The following is a 7,421-nucleotide window of genomic DNA, read 5'->3' on the forward strand; positions in this document are numbered from 1 at the left end:
TACAATAACAAATGATTTGATAGTAATAGATCTTGTTAATCAATTTCTTAATCTGGAAGTTGATTATTCCAATATGAAAATGGGAACGCTTAAGTCAGAATATTCCATTCCACCAGTTAGTTTACTTCAGTATGCTTTGTTAGAGTTGGCGTTCATTAAGCTAGATTTGGAGATGTTACAAACATCATGTGTTTATCGCTACAATAGGTATTGTATAGAGGCATATTTTTCTTACTATAATAATAATCATAGTTCATCTTCTTCTCCTCAGCACATTGAGGATTTTATTCATAGCATGTTCGCTAAGTACAGTCTTAATGGTGTAATTCAACGCATTAACTTTGGTGATGACCCTGTTAAATGTATGTGGGGAAACATTGGTTTATGCCCTAAACATAAAACAGTAGAGTTCCAACTTGACAGTGAATATTTTCCAAATGATAATGGGGGAGGGGTGCAATCATGATAAGTTTGTTTATGGCATTAATAAAGGGAATCCCTATAATGAGGAATATTCCTCCAATTAGGGAGGACCGAATAGGTAGTACAACAGGAAACAATGCTCAAAGGGTCAGTCCCCCCGCATGGTACAAGTGGATATGTAAAATGGATTTAAGTGAAAACGTGGTTAGACCTAAGAAATATCCTCATCTTGACCTATGGAATATATCTTTTATTCTTGAGTCTGCGTTAAGGGGGGAGCGCCAATGTAAATGGAGGTGTAAGGATTGGGAGCTCGTATATACATATGCGAACTGGGTTCCAATTAAAGCGTGGGAGGCACTCCCCTTTGAATTGACCCATTTCCGCACTCCACTCGTACGATCAGAAAAGCCAGGATTGTTAGCTGCTATTGATAATGGAGAGGGTGGGAGAATCAAATCCTTCACAATAAGAGAGGCTATAAGGTATTCATACCTGAGGGACTCACGCTTTCTAATATGCCTCTGTGCTATGATAGGCTTCGGTATTTGGTGGTACATTGCTCCTGAGCAATTGCTCTTAAGACCGCATGCTTTATGCTCCCCTGATCTAAGTACTCTTTTGAGGGTAGCTCGGGATACCTTCTTTCACCAAATTTGTAGCATACACCCTCATGTCCCCAGCCCATGTGAGTGTGGGGAACCCTTAAATAATGCAGTGAGAATATTGCTTAATGAGCCACATAGATTTGATCCTTTAGGAATTCAGGAGGATGCTACTGCGGGTGGGCAAGCGTTCAATATGGAGGAGGAAGCTGTGCCCCGCAGGCTAGCATTAAAAAAGGCTTTTGCTGTATATATGGCCTGCATATTACTGAGTTTAGCATTAACGGAGTCTGTTTCTCCTTCTGGAGTTGCACTTAACCTTACACCGTGATAATGAGAATCAATATGAAAGTATTATTCGGCATGGGGAAGTCACTACACATGGTAAAAACAGGTATTAAAAGGTTGCTTAGAAGATGTTATAGATGTCGGAAGTGGTTCCTTACAAGATGTTATAGATGTCGGAAGTGGTTGCTTACAAGATGTAAGCAGTGGTTTCTAAAAAATAGAAGTTGATAATATCAGTAAGAATTTTGCAAAGTGGAAAAATAACTACTATTTCGATTCACTTACCTTGGGGTGAATTACTTCCATCGATATTGAATATGTGGTTTCTTGGATGAAGAGCAAAATCGAAGAGCCTAATGGATTGTGATCGAAGAGCTACTCGTTACCTATTCTGCTCCAGTGCTCTATCAAGCTTCAAGAAAACATTGCTGGATAGCCTCAACACGTTAGGTTTCAACTTCTAAAGGAGTTCGTTCTTAATGCCTTCTGGGGAAGAGCTAGCTGATTCCAAATACTTTATTAATTCATGATCCTTCGAGTCCATTCATGGTAGACCAGAAGAGGTAGTCGGCTTACTCGCCTGGGATGCACCTTAAGGGGTAGTTCCTGGGTTACGAGTGTAGTAAGGAGATACAAAACAAAGACATGAAGCAACTATCATAGACTTTTCAACCTAAGATGGATAAAGAGTGGGCAAGGACTTTCTTTCCTAGGGCTAATGCTTCGTTTCGTATAAAAGCATCCTTCTTGAGTACAATTAGAGCGTCATATCTATATGACGGAGGGGGTTTATACGTACTAGGAAAGACTCTATGGCTATAGATAGTTCGTCTTCCGATCTCCTTCCTATCTACAGCAAAAAGAGGAACTCGTTTTACTAAAAAGTAGCTTCTTTCTTGGGTAATAGTACCATCTAAATGTCTTCCCTTTCATTACTTCTTTCACGACGAGAGAAGGGCGCCCGCATCAGTCTTTGTGGCGGAAGGAAGGCCAGTTAAAGCCCTTACTTTATGAATAATGCTTGCTTTGAGGAAGTCTTGTCGGGCAGAAAGAGTTATCCCTTTCCCGGTTGAGTTGTCTGAAAGTTCGCTCCTAGTTCTTGTTCTTGATTTCTTCCTCGCCAATAAGCAATAGGGCAAGCATTCGATCTTGAATACTATCGTACGGCAGCGCTTTATTCTATTATATTATTAAAGCGAGCACTTTCTGATTATCCTGCGAGCTAAGGAACTAACTATGGGAAGGACTAGCATTGAGATGAACTGAAAGCTATCACTCAACGGAATCAATCATATATAATAAGATCAGAGACTTGAATACACTTTACTATACTATAAGAATACTTAAACTCAAGCAATAGAAAAGAACTTCGAAGCGCATACAAACAAGCAACGGATAGATTCCAATCTTAGAGAACATACCTTAACTCATCTTACAGAATCACACAAGGAATAATTCAATAACAATAATGCCAATACAGAACACTCTGAAAGTATACCAATAGAGAATGCGAAAGGAAAGCAAATTTCAATCAAGAAGGAGTGACTGAATAATTTGCTTAACACCAACCAGTCTGAATCCTACTCTTCTGAATCGGACTTATGAAAAGAAAGATGGAATAAGGAGGATTCATATGCTATCTCACTACCCCAGCAAGCCGACACATGAAGACGATAGAAAGCGACAAAGGAGCTTGGCTCAGCACAAAATATATTCTATATATAATAGTTCTTCCACCTCTTTTGGATTCCTAGACAAGAGTCTTATTAAAATCCCTAAGAGAGTAGATGTTGAGGAATGAAGGGGAGAAGAGGAGCCGTCCACTTTAGGGAAAGGGCTTTGATCAAGAGCCTTTCTTCTTTCTCAAAGTCTAGATGGAAAGAAGGATTGAGAACAGCTGCTAAGAAACCAAGCAAGCAAGAAAGAGTAAGTCATTATCGAAGAAAGCTCCGTCTTCGATCTCTCACTGGACATAGGATCAAGGGACGAGAGAAGGTCGTAGGGTACCTACCCCAAGCAAAGAGAAAAGTAGAAAAGGTCATAGTCCGAGCTCTCTAAGCACGAAATAAGGTTTATGCGGGGCTGGAACCTTCCTTTATTGTGCTACATCAGTAGAAGGATTAGAGAGCCTAAAAAAAGGGTAGCATAGCTAAATTCCTCCATAACACTAAGACAATGATGACTTTCTCTCGATCAGATCGTCCTATGAGAGCGAGCATCTTTGAACCTTTTTAGCCAGTTTCTTGCCAAGCGGTTGAAGTTCTCTTTGCTTCTTGGGGAGCTGGTTGAAGTTTTAGTACTTTCTCTCCGGTAATTGGAGTTTTGTTCTATATGCCTTTCGCCCATCCTGTATTTCCCCCCTTCGTCGTTATTTAGGAAAGTGAGTGAGCAAGATGTTCCTGGCTGAACCCTTGACTTCGCTTCGTACAAAGCAGCTAGATTTTCATCTCCTCCCGCTTTTCCTACTAGCCTCGATGGCTTTCAAAAAAGATACCTATCCATTAAAGTAATAGAATCCCTATACAAAGCTCTTTCCCTTGTGACCGCGGAAACAGCGAATATCATGAAAGCCCTCACCTATTTCAAACTTGCCTTACTGTCTTAACTTCTCTTTTTTGTTTTGCAAAAAGCTTAGAGTGGAACAAATCTGCTCTTATCTTTATTTGAGGCTTGATTCGCGGATTTCCCTTCCAACGGGGTTAGCAAACAGTCCAACAGCTACCCTGAGAGGGCACTCACTTTATCAATCAATGATCACAAAAACAGGCTTCCCAAAGATCTATATCCCTATCCCTATATAAATATAACACTTGACAGATTCCCTCTAAAGGCTAATGGTACTGCCTGGAGAGAAAGCATACTCTATATTGGAAGAAAGAAAGTCTTACCTCGGGATGGCGAAGGCCTTGACTTTAGGATAAGACTGACTGTTATTAGCTCGTTACGCTCTTTAGCTTTAGCCCGTTTAGATCGTTATACATGCTATTAATAAATAGAATAAGCAGGCGCTTAGCCCATTATCTGTAGTAGTTCCATTGATTTACTACTATATATAGGGTTGCCCTTTCTTCTACAAGGAGGTTGACTCTACAGAAGGAGGGTGCCTTAGGAAGAAATGGAAAAGCCCGAAATGGCACCAGAACTTATATCCTAAGTCTTAAAGTTGAAAGTAAAGGTCGCCTCAGAAAGAGAATTGCATAGTTCCAGTGGCTGTCTTTCCTGAGGGCCTCTCATCAACTAGCTATCGAATCGAAGAGGAAGGAAGAATGTCAACTATATCGACAAGTCAGAGCTCATTCACGAAGAAGAGAGACTGGGCTCAGACTTACTGGCACAAGGGTCAACCCCTATTAAGTTAAGGGGGAAAAGGTCAAGGCTTAGGCTGCTGAGTTACTTCTCCTCAGTCTAGTATTCTTGGCGATAGAATCCTTAAAGGAAGGGCGTTTAGCTGTACGCAGGTTTGGAAATCAACTATCACCGACTTTCAGTTCGATCCCATTCTCCATCTTAATAATAGAATATAAGGCTTCCCTACAATTCAAGAGCGGACACTTCCTCATTCCGGGTCTCAAATCAGTAGCCAAGAGTCCATAGACCGCATCTGCGAAATCTCTTCATTTATGATAATTCAGGTGCCCCTTCTCGTCTCGAGTTGAGGTTGCTAATGTCCCCACCTTCACCCGCTTTTAGAAGTGTATTCTAACCCCTGTAGATTTCTCGGCACAGGTTTGTTGGATAGATTAAACCTCTGCTCTTTTGGTCCAAACTTCCTTCCTCTGCATTTCTGCTGGGAAGAAACTAGAGTAGTTGTCAGAGGTGGTCGATCTCTTCCAAGAGTTTGCGCTTGGTCTCCTTGGGGTGAAGGCACCTTTGCCCGGAGGCTTGATAGGTAAGGGGTCAACTAGGGAATGAGTACCCGCTTTGTCCTTCAACAAGGAGAGGTTTAGCTCGGAACTAACCTATGGTGGGCCTCTAATCCTAGGCCGGCTCAACCGCTCAAGAGAGGAGGCTGCCTTTGCTATCACTGCTAGGACAAGAAGTCCAACTATGAGCTAGAAGCCGAAAAGCAAGAACCTAAACATTTGATTGTCAAAAAGTAATGCGTCCAAAGGCTCTATATAATTGACCACATATGTACTCAAACGCAATCTCATCAGAAATAGCTTATAGTAAAGAGTAGATCGTAGAGTGCCGATACGAGTTCGATAGACTCATTTGGGGAGATTGACCTTAGCTCAACAACCGGGTATTAGGCTCTATGTAATTGACCTCCATCCCAAAAACTTATAAGAGGGAGGATTAGACTTTGTATGAACCTTCTCCTTTACTTACGCATTTGATTCAAGTTAGTTGGGAATTTCCCCTTTGACTTTGAGAGCCCTTGGTAAAAGGTATCCGTCTACGTGTGTGTGATGGAAAAAGATGAAGAAAGGCCCATTTTATGCATTAAATCGCGAGTTTAGATGCCCGGAGATACTACTTGGGATATTTCCTCGCTGAAAGGGGTCCGCTTGATCTTTCTAGGTCTTGACAAGCAGATAAAGGAATGAAAGTCTCAATCCCAGTTCCATATTAAGAAAGTAGACGGAAAGAACTCCCCGACCTTGTTAGGACCCCTTCGGATTGGTCCTCTTCTAGTCGAGTGAGGTGCATACCTTCCCTCTGAAGCTCAGATGGGGGGACATCCTTTCTAAGACGCCTTTCCCAGACAAGGATTAGCTTCTTATCTTCTTGCCCTTGCCTCTTCTTCTTGGTCTCGCTTCTTCTCCAAGCCAACCATCTGATCAAGCCGGAGTGAAACCTGCCTTTGGAGTTGGGGTTGAACCTGTTTAGCCAGCCGAAGAGCTATAAGAAGCTTTTGGACGGAGTGGGACCTGCTTCTTAGGGCAGCAAGTGCTTACGCCCCTTTAGATTAGAGATAGGGGGCCAAAGGACACAGACCGACAAGCTAGATCATCGGGGGAGGTAAGAACCACTTTCTACTCTTGTTACCGGGGAAAGCTCCAACTTGAGGCTTTAGGCAATGATAATTGTCGTGGGCCCTTCACTTTCATTACATCGATGTGGATTGCCTCGCGAAATAGCGATAGAGCTTGGACCACTTACCTTTTTGTAATTCGTGGTCTAATTAGACAGCATCTTGCTTTGAACATAGGGGTTGCTGCAAGTGTGAGACATAAATGAGCCTTCTATTCTAAAAGGGATTCATTGAATCAATTTACCTCCGAGAAAAGTGGCCTTTGAGCCTAAATAAAGAACGGAATGTAAGTCTAAAAAGCGGGGGATCTCAGGCTCCATATCTTCTCTTCCAATGTCCGCTACTATATAAATAAATCAAAAAAGCCCTCCCTGAAATGGAACTCTCATGCTAGTTCTTGCTCCCGTTCCCAATCGTGTACTACCACCATTAAGTAATGTCCAGCCCCCCCCTGACTTTTGGGATTCTCATACAACTTTAGAAAAACATCTTGGTTTTCTTCAATTATGTTGAGTATCTCAGCTATTTTGAGACGTTTCCGCGGAGAAGCCTGGAATAGGTGAAGATCCTCGAAAATGGTGGTCAGAAAGTCCTTCCTGACGGCTATATGTTGGCAACCACGAAGAACAAGAGGAATTCTTTTGGCTAAAAATTGACTACTAGGAGCGTGTGGCCCGATAAATTGGCCACCCGCCTCTTCTTGAACTGGCTGGGTTACCTCTGGTTCCCCTTGCCCATAAAATAGGTTAATTTGATCACTAAGTCCCTCGAAAAAGGAGGAAGTTGGAGTAATATATATATATATATGAAAATTCGTTCGTCTACAAAGCAAACCAAGAAGCGAATGAGTAGCCCAATTCAAATTCCCTGTTAAGGAATAATAGCTTGCCCTTACTGAGTTGCTAGTAGTAAGACAAAGCACTCTTGTACGAGATCGAAATGCCTAACAAGCGCTCTTACAAGATCAGTGCATCTTCGCGCGTTATCGGTTTAAGTTTCTTCTTCGAGGTACCCGAACAAGGAGCTAACAGTTCTGACAGAAGAGAATAAGTTCGTTGATCCATCCCCACGGTTGGTTCATTTCACTGGTATGCCCCATTTCTCATGGTCGGAGAGAGAGAATAACA

General features: G+C 42.1%; 1 protein-coding gene across 1 annotated transcript in view; it reads left to right on the forward strand.

The window, feature by feature from the left end:
* LOC112775587 (small ribosomal subunit protein bS1m) overlaps nt 1-3,344 on the forward strand; it is an 8,113-nt gene extending 4,769 nt beyond the window's left edge. Inside the window, exon 1 of the mRNA XM_072231793.1 lies at nt 1-3,344. This exon is cut by the window's left edge and continues 4,769 nt beyond it. The gene's annotated coding sequence lies outside the window, so the exon portion shown is untranslated.
* The last annotated feature ends 4,077 nt before the right edge of the window (nt 3,345-7,421 follow it).

This window comes from Arachis hypogaea, unplaced genomic scaffold (assembly GCF_003086295.3).
Source record: "Arachis hypogaea cultivar Tifrunner unplaced genomic scaffold, arahy.Tifrunner.gnm2.J5K5 arahy.Tifrunner.gnm2.scaffold_22, whole genome shotgun sequence".
Taxonomy (NCBI): domain Eukaryota; kingdom Viridiplantae; phylum Streptophyta; class Magnoliopsida; order Fabales; family Fabaceae; genus Arachis; species Arachis hypogaea.